Source organism: Ruditapes philippinarum, unplaced genomic scaffold (genome assembly GCF_026571515.1).
Source record: "Ruditapes philippinarum isolate M1 unplaced genomic scaffold, ASM2657151v2 ctg32_1_1_1_1, whole genome shotgun sequence".
Taxonomy (NCBI): Eukaryota; Metazoa; Mollusca; class Bivalvia; order Venerida; family Veneridae; genus Ruditapes; species Ruditapes philippinarum.
In genome coordinates, this window is record NW_026860502.1 from 1,134,539 (window position 1) to 1,144,598 (window position 10,060).

Sequence of the window (10,060 nt, forward strand, 5' to 3'; positions counted from 1 at the left end):
ATACAAACATGATAGTTATATTAAACACTTTACTGTGATGTGTGGGATATATCAAACACTTTTTAGCCTCTCTGATTGGCCGAGAGAAAACAGCTGTGGTCTAACTATATTTTATTTCGCCGATATTTAGAGTTTAAATACACTCGTTATCAGTTTATAATTTTTTCAACTCTGACCTTTTATATGAACTTTAAACTTTTACTGATAAACTGCCTATATAGCTTTCTTTTGTTCAATATATTAGACCGATATTGTAGTCTTATATACACTCGCTATCGCTGTATTTGGTTTTATAAATCTATATTATTTTTGTTATCGGATAAAATTTACTATCTGCCGATACACTCAACTTTGAACTGTTATGTGTGTATGAACTTTGAACTTTTAAATGTAACTAGTGTACATACTATACTTTACTGTTCCGTGTTCTACCTTTTTCGAGTAAACTTACATGTCGTAGTCATTACACACATTGATAGTCCTTTAATTTTTGCTCTATTTTTGTTTTTAACCTTTTACAATTATGGCTAATTTAAATATATATTCCATAAATATAAATGGATTAAAATCAAAAGAAAGACAAATGTATGTAAACGATTATATATCAAGTAACAAAATTGATGTATTATGTATTCAGGAAACTTTCATAGATTCATTTTATAACGCTAAATTATGTGAAGAGAACTTAATTATAAAATTTTGTGGAGTTATGGCTTTAAAAGAAGAAATGGTTAAGTAAATTCTTCTTTCAAATCTGAAAAGTTTGAGACGAATTCTGATGGTAGATTTGTATATGCAGACATTAATTATTTTGACAATTTTTTTTAGAATTTTAATATTTATTCACCTACTGATGAATCGGAACGAAATAATTTTTTTAAATCTTTAAAATGTCACCTTGTAACATCTAAACACATAATTTTATTAGTGGACATGAATTTTGTTTTTGATATCAAATTGTATAAAATTTTGGGTAATTTAGATAAAGGTCACACAGGGTCAAAGGTATTTTCAACGGTTATTGAGTTCAAGTAAGTAGACTGCTACAGAAAATGTCTCCCTAAAAAGGGGCATTAACTTGGTATAGAAAATGTTATAATGGTTTTGTCGGTTGTAGACAAGATAGAATATATATATGTTCCCTTCTTCTCAATAACATAAAAGAAATATGACATATTACCGTGTACTTTATCTGATCATGATCTTATATATGTATTTACAACTTAATATAAATAACATTATTTTATTTGGTAAATCGTACTGGAAATTTAATAATTCTATTTTAGATGATGATGACTTTATGTTTGGTTTTGAAAATTTTTGGCATATTATATCAAGAACTAATGATATTACTGTTGATTGGTGAGATGATATGGAACAGAAAATAAAAGAATTTTGTATTGATTTTTCAAAACATAAAAATAAAAAATTTTGTACTTGGCTTAAAAAAAGTTCAAAAAACATATCAAAAGGTAGAGAATATCCGGATTCAATTGATGTACCAAGTTTACAAGAATGTCAGACTGGAAATAATTCTTGCCTTCTCATCTCCCATATTTTGACTCAACTAAATTCAGTGCATGCGGAAACGGCTTCCAAGCTTAACAACACAATAAATACTATTATGGATCTCATACCTGAAAGTAAGGTTCACAAACCTGGAAAGCAAAATGTCATTATTTCCTTTTCTGGATGAAATAAGGAAAATAGTCTTTTTGGAAATGTTACAACTGATGACATTAATAAGCTTGCGAAGCATATTAATTAACTAACAAAAATGAGTGTTAACCTTTCAAAGGCCTTAAGCCAACACGAGGATCATCTTGATTCATACATGCAAACAGCAAATCATAGAATGACAGGTATAAAAGACAACATGGAAGCCATCATATATGTTCAAAGTCAACTGAGAAAAATTTTGAACAAGCCATAGACTACATAATGAGTATTCAAATTGATCAGATTAAAAGTACGACAAACTTTTTTTCAGGAACTTAAAGAATTCAAAATAGGTGTAGTTATATTTTATCTATCAAAGATGTGAAAAATGGTTATTCAGACTGCAAGTTTGTATATGCTAGATATGGATTAAAACTTTTTATTACATTAAAACTACAGGTTTAATATTTTGACAAACCATTGCAAAGTTTTAAAGCTATTTTTACATCAAATCGGTGAACATTACATCAAATCATGCCACACAATAACTTGATTTACCTGACTTAGTTTTAATATTTCATTCTAAACAACACTATGCTACTCTTTAGAATCAAAATTTGTCTGCTTGCACTGTTACCCAGATCAATACTGCTACAAAAACTTTCCATTAAGTCCTATTACTTCAACTTCATGTGCGCTAGCACGTTTTGCAAATGATAAAGCAGTTATTATGTTATTTTAGATTTGTTCAAAATGTAATGAATCCTACAATCAACCTGCAATTTTCAACAAATATGTTACTGTTATATCGTACTTCCATGTTATCACTTTAATGTTTTCATAACCATAAAATGATACATGGTTGTGATTTCTGTATTTTTATCTTCCCTGTAAATGTTCTATTTCAACAAATGGCCATTTTGTAGCACCAAGATTCATGCCTAGGAAAAATGACAATACTAGTATTTCTACTGTACATCCTGTAAATCTAGCTCTTTTACAACATTATTTTGAAACTTTATTTGTCAAAAACATTTAAGCAGACATAATATTTCAAACTGCACTTGATGTTACAGAACCAAATATTAAGCTATTTAAACATGATATGGCTAGTGTTATAGCTAATGACCATAAAGCTCATTTGAGTTTGTCAAAAATGACTGATATTGCAAAACATGATATAATATTATTCCAATCATTAGCAGAACCCTTGGATGAACAAATTCAGTTGCCATCAAACTGGCCAAGTTCAATTGATATCATTGCATACTGTCTGATAAGTGTTACTATCATTTTAGCTTTACTGTTAACCTGGACTATCTTACGCCTTAGAAAATTAATTGTATTGGTAGGTATTTTGCAAGCACAACCTCCAAAAGCCGTGGTAACATATTTACAATATTTTGTGTGTAAGTCTGCTCCTTAAGACAAAACAGTTAACCAAAATTTTAATCTGACTCTTGATTTAACTTGGGAACATGCAAACTTCATTGTCTTACTTACAATTGTCCTTTCCTTATAAATCATTTTGTATAAATATTTGAAAAATAGGTATAGAGCGATGCTATGTTTAGAAATAGCATCTGGTAAAGACTCTGCTTGCTGTGATGCATTTGCCACTGTGCCCATCCAACTTAGGCATTCAGACACCAAATGATATCGATGATTAACAATTTAAAGAGTCTATTTGCTCTTCAACATAAATTGTGTCTTGGCCAAATTTCATTATCAAAAAAAAAATAATAATAATATTGCAGGTAGAAAATGAAACCCCTGTCCAAATTACAAAGTTCGAACGCTAAAACATATTCTAAAGAAAACATTTTAGTGAATCTATATACAAAGTTTCAAGGACAAATGATTCCACTTCATTATTGGCTCAATTAAGAGGAACAACCTTACATAAAAAATATTATAATATATGTATATTATTGTGTATATGTTTGTTATTTGTTTTCAAATATTGCATGTTTTTTTTTTAAATATACTTATGTTCTAGTTTTCAAAATAATTTACTCAATGTATATTTTATTCAATTCCCCTAAACTTTGGACTAAAGCTAAAAAGCCAGGGGAAGTTGTTATGCCCCATATTTTACATCAAATTCTTAGAGATAAGATTTCAAAAAACAATCTATTATTGTAGTAAAAGCTTGTATGTCAGTTTAATGTATATAATTGATAATCTTTGTATTTTCATATTTTGTGTGTTTATAAATGGTTTTGTGTATTTTTTGTTAAATGGAAACTGTTACATAACAATTGAGATTTCTTTTCAAAAAACCCTAAACTTTGAAAGCCTTTAGGAAATTATTAATCTGATGCTGTAAGATCTTATTAATTAAATAAACATGTCATACTCTAGTTACAATTAGCATAATCTCATGACTGCATTTATAATATCTTTTTGAAAAACTTGCTAATCTATCATCACTTTCTATGTTAAATGATAATGATATTTCCTGTCTATGTATAAAACGATTGATCAGACGTGTGAAAAGTCAACAATCAAATCCTTTGGCTTCCAGCTTGTTTGTCACCTGGGGTCAGTATTGTTCTATTGAAACAACTGTTATCCATCCAACTTCATCATTTGAATTTTGATTACAAAAGTTTTCAACTCTCGATTCCAGGTAATCATTATTACTTACACATATTACTTGCTTGATACCTTCCAAATATTGTGTTTTTTAACTTTTAATCATCAGTATTATTTTACTGAATTCATTTTATCATTTTATTATTGAAGATACAATATAGTTACAGTAGTTGTAAATAATTTCTTTTTTACTTTGCATTTTTGATTTTCAACAAAGTCTTGTAAAAATTAAGCTTTGTTTTTATACTGATACAAATAGCTTTAAGTTGAAGCACTTGAAATCATAGTAAAATGTTATTGTAAAGTTCGTTTTTAATATTTCGGTATTGTCAGGTACTTCTCGCTAAGTTTATAAGCCAATTGTTCCCTTGAATTTTTGATTTCATATTTTTATAATATAAAGTATTCTTTTAAAATTTTTGTACCCTATTTTGAATGCTTAACTGATCTACATGTGTAATGATCAAGTAAATGATTGTGTATTTTGTAGTTTCATTTCATTCTATAGTTATTCTCCTTTAATGCGTTAATTCCCTGTTCTTTTAAAAAAGATAATTTGACGACTACATTTTTGAATGTTTAAATGATTGTTCTATACATGTTTAATAATCATGAAAAGGATTGTGTACCTTGGAGTCATTTCATTCTATAGTTATTTTGTTTTATTCTTCTTGTAATTGTAATCATCATTTGAAGTTCGGAATTTGGATAATAATAAGTTAAAAAGTTAAATTCGTTTTCAACTATCATTCAAGCCAGGCACCATCCATTTCATTAGTCCCTGAAGTCCAATAGATACTCCTCGTATGATAAGGCATATCACAAAATCATTTACGCATATAAACAACGAAATATTTGCGCTATCAACAGCAATACAGCATTATTAAGTGTTGAGAATTGAGTACCGCTCAAGCCGGTGCTAGGGGGGCGTGAGAGATGTTGCATTTATTCATTATCATACCCTCATGTACAGATTCAATAAAACCGAGTCTGCAATGTTCATGTAATTTTGTTGTGATTAATTTTTCCTAGGGATCACTTCATTTCCAGATATTTTTACACTTCAATTCCTGGAATGCGTGGTCATCTTCGTTCAAAGCATATGAAAAGCGGGATGATCAAGGTAAGACCATGAAAAAAAAAGTTATTTGAAATTAGTTATGTAAATATATACTACTCAACTTTTGCTTAGCATTATATGTTTGAGTGTGATTTTTTAAGGCTTTAAATGTTGATTTTCTGTTAATAATTTAGCTGAAGGACGAATTTAACCCTTTTAATAAGTTTCGCACTGATTTTGTGCTAGAGAAGAGGATACCACTTCTTTGAAGATTTCAGAACATGCTGCGTGTTCTCCAAATTTATTAAATTGGATTTTTTGCTTTACATTTTCAGACATAATACCGTGTGTGTGACCCGTGACTATCAATGACAGCTTGGCAGCGCCTTCTCATACTCCCTATTAGGTTTCTGATTGTTGTAACGGGCATGTCTGCCCGTTCTCTGACCAACATGGCTCCAAGCTTCTGTATGTTTCTGGATTGCAGCTGTCGAGCTGAAATTTTAACCTGCAGCTCACTCCACATGTGTTCTTTTGGGCGAGTTAGCCAGTCCATGCGCTCAATAGACTCCCTCTCTGGGTAGTCCTGGACTACCCTGGTCCTATGGGGGCGTTCATTATCGTCCATTAGAATGAACTGATCGCCGACTGTTCCAGCATTCAACCTAACCTGGTTGTCTAAGATGTCGTTTTTGTATCGACGACCTGTCAATGTGCATCTATTTAGCACAACTAGGTCGGTTCGCCTATCTCAGCTGATGCCTCTATCTCAGCTGATGCCTCCCCACACTAAAACTGACCCACCTTCATATGGTCATGTTCAGCAATATTTGCAGCATGAAACCGTTCACCTCGTCTTCAGTGTTGTTATATTTTCTGGTCCTTCGGGATCATTGATGCCAACACTATAAAGTGTTGAGAATTGAGTACCGCTCAAGCCGGTGCTAGGGGACGTGAGGAATATTGCACTTATTCATTATCCCTCATGTACAGACTCAATCAAACCGAGTCTGCAATTCTTATGTTATTTTGTTGTGATTAATGCTTCCGAGGGATCACTTTGTTTCCAGAATTTTGATTCTTGTTTTTGGGTTTTACGTCACATCGACACAGTATAGGTCATATCGCGACGTTTCAGCTTTACTGGTGGAGGAAGACCTCAGGTGCCCTTCCGTACATTATTCCAGGCACGAACGGGCACCTGAGTAGAACCACCGACGTTCCGTAAGCTAGCTGGATAGCTTCCTCACATGAAAGAATCCAAAAAATAGATAAATACAGAATCCAGTCCCTGTCGGGATTCGAACCCACAGCGGTGAGGGGCAAGTGGTTTGAAGTCAACGACCTTAACCATTCGGCCACGGACGCCCCCCTCGTCTTCACAAGACTCTATCATGTCTACCTGTAAAGACTAGACAGAACATGACTCATTAGTGAACAGAACGTGTCTCCAGTGATGCATGGTCCACGGTGTAAGCTCCATGATCCATTTCAAACGGGCACGTCAAGGGGAAACGTATGCAAGGTCTTCTCGACCTTAAATTACATTCATGGAACCTTCTACGTACCGTCTGCATGGAATCACGGACCCATGCAGCATTTAGCAAGGTCATTTCGAAGTTAAGTTGCTGTCGAAAACCTCACACGACGTGCCTGAATGACCAAAAAACCGACCCTGTGCTGGTGAGGTGACCCTTTGCCGACCTCTAGTATGCTACCTGACAGGTGTACCATAGAGCCGGTATCTCTCCCATGCTCGGGTGATGACGGTGTGGTGCACACCAAGCGACGCACCAACCTTGCGGAAGGTCCCTGTTGCACCATACACACAGCCTTCAATTACTCTGCTTTCTTACATGCCGCCTAATGTTAGCATATTGAAGGGACAGATGTAAGATACACAGCAGAAACATGTTGTCGGCCATCTTGAAATTTATTTTAAAACATTTTTTTATTAATTTTCAATTTATAGATACACAGCAGAAACATGTTGTCGGCCATCTTGAAATTTATTTTAAAACATTTTTTATTAATTTTCAATTTATTTCAAACAGAAAAACAGAATCCCTAAAGAAAGTCCAACACGACAAGTGTCGGGATCATTGATGCCAGCACTATTAAGTGTTGAGAATTGAGTACCGCTCAAGCCGGTGCTAGGGGGCGTGAGGGATGTTGCACGTATTCATAATCCCTCATAAACAGACTCAATCAAACCGAGTCTGCAATTCTCTTGTAATTTTGTTGTGATTAATGCTTCCGAGGGATCACTTTGTTTCCAGATTTTTTTGCATTGCTTTTCCTCTAAGCAAAATCATATCATTAACAAAATAGATAAATGCAGAATCCCTAAAGAAAGCCCAACACGACAAAATTGAAAATGTTGCAGGCTCGGTTTGATTGAGCCTGTTCATGGACAGCACTGGAAAGTGCAAGTTACCGTCCACGCCCCCTAGCACCGGCTTCAGCAAAATTCAACATTTAAACATGAAATAGTAAAATTTTGAATTTAGAAACATCCGCAATGTGTTCATACGGCGGTTATCATGGAACCTTCAATGTGACACAGTATTGGCACATTCCATGAAAAGCGGCGTATGGTCCCCAAGTAATAAAAAGCGTGTGCCCTAAACGAGAAAACAATGGGCGGAACCAATTAAAATGGAATTTTGAAAGGGGATCAGAGGTTATGAAGCCTGCATATCACAGATAAGACGTCAAAAGACAAATTTAAAAAGCAGGCAACATATCCTAAGGGTGATTCAACATTATTCAAGTAGGAATATTGGAACCACCCAACTAGAAAATGCCGAAAAGTTGAAACTAAAATACCACTAGCACAACAATAATGTCGTGCTGAACGATCTTCAAGGATCGAAAATATAACATCATTGATTAAATGTACGGGGAGACTTTTTACAGCCGCCACACGGCACAAATAACAAAGTTCAGTTTATAGACAGGAACTCAAACTGCTAAAGCTTAAAACCAAAAAAAAGCAATCAAGGGTTGTAAAATGCTCATCTAACAACAATGAAAACATAGAGATTTTGTATTTTAATAAGTTAACCTCATTTAATAATACTTCCAGATACCTTGATGATATTTTTAATTTAGATAATCCTTATTTTGATCTAATGGTGTCTGACATTTATCCGCATGAACTACAACTTAATAAAACGAACTCTTGAAATTTTAGTACATCTTTTTTGGATCTTCATATTACTATCAACAACAATTCTATTCACACGAAAATTTATGATAAAAGAGATGACTTTGACTTTTGTATAGTTAATTATCCACATTTGGATGGAGACGTACCCCATGCAACATCCTACGGGGTTTATGTTTCTCAGTTAATTAGATTCGCTAGAGCTTGTAACAACGTAAAGGATTTCAACGAGCGGAATATTTTTATTACCAGCAAGCTTCTAAAACAGGGCTACCGCTATCATAAATTACGGAAATATTTTACTAAATTTTACAATCGTAACTTTGATTTAATTTCTAAATTCAATAGTGATTTAAAAACTCTTCTGCGACAAGGGATTAGCCAGCCTGGTTTTTATGGCGATGTGGTTTACAAACTTCGTAAGATTTTGGGTCATGGTAATTTTTCTGCTGTTTTTACTAAAATCATTAAACGTTTTATTAAAAGAGGTTATGACCCTACTATTTTAAGACATACTGCATGTTTAGTGTTCAACCCTTTTACAGTTGGACACTACGCTTTCCTCTTTTGATTGCATCTGACGGACCAAGTGGGAGACTCTATGATGGATAGTTCGTAAAGCCCTTTGGGACTGAATTGTCTTAATGTTCGTCTTCTGCCTTGCTTCGTCGGGCCCTTGTAGGTGATTTTCTTGTTGCTCTGTCTTCCTTTAGGACATTGAGTACTTTTGTTATGGTCATTGGGTTTACTTTTATATGTTTCTACATGATCATTTTAGTGTTTTACTTATTTAACCTTTTGTAACCATGACAACTGTTAGGAATTTCACTTGGCGGGGATTCATTTTATTTACACTGTCTCGTTTATAGGAACATGGTGGGGCTAAGAGCGAGGTTTGGTGCACCATTAACCGGTTTAAACTCCCCAGCAGTCATTATTATGCTGCTGACCGTTCCAAGGCGGCGCCCCACTGTGTTCCTCAGATGTATGTCTATGTTGTTTCATACTGTTTTGGTGACACTTTTGCTTGTGTCCCTTGTTGTTTTCTCGTCTACGGTAAGTATCTTCCCCATTGCCTCTAGTTTTTATTTCTTTGATTAACCCCCCCCTTCCCCCGGTCTCCTGTCCCCTTCCCCTTTGTGGGCCTATTATTATTTATTATTTTCTTTGAATTCCTAATCAGTTACAAATTAATTATCATTTAATGATTAACGTGTCGTTGCCCTGTCCTTTTTATGTTTGGGGTCCGCCTGGGCTCCTTGCCATTGGTTCTTGTTGCTGGGTCATGGGGGGGTTGCGTTCATTGAATAGATAAATACAGAATCCCTAAAGAAAGCCCAACACGGCAAAATTGAAAATGTTGCAGGCTCGGTTTGATTGAGCCTGTACATGGACGGTACTGGAAAGTGCAAGTTACCGTCCACGCCCCCTAGCACCTTTCCTTGTTGATCTTGTTTTTCATATTTTATCTTCGAAAGGATACGACCTAAAATTTAAAAAAAAATGTTTGTTTGGATTTTACGGTACATCAACAGATAACTGGCCATATCGTGCCGAATATAATAGGCTTAAAA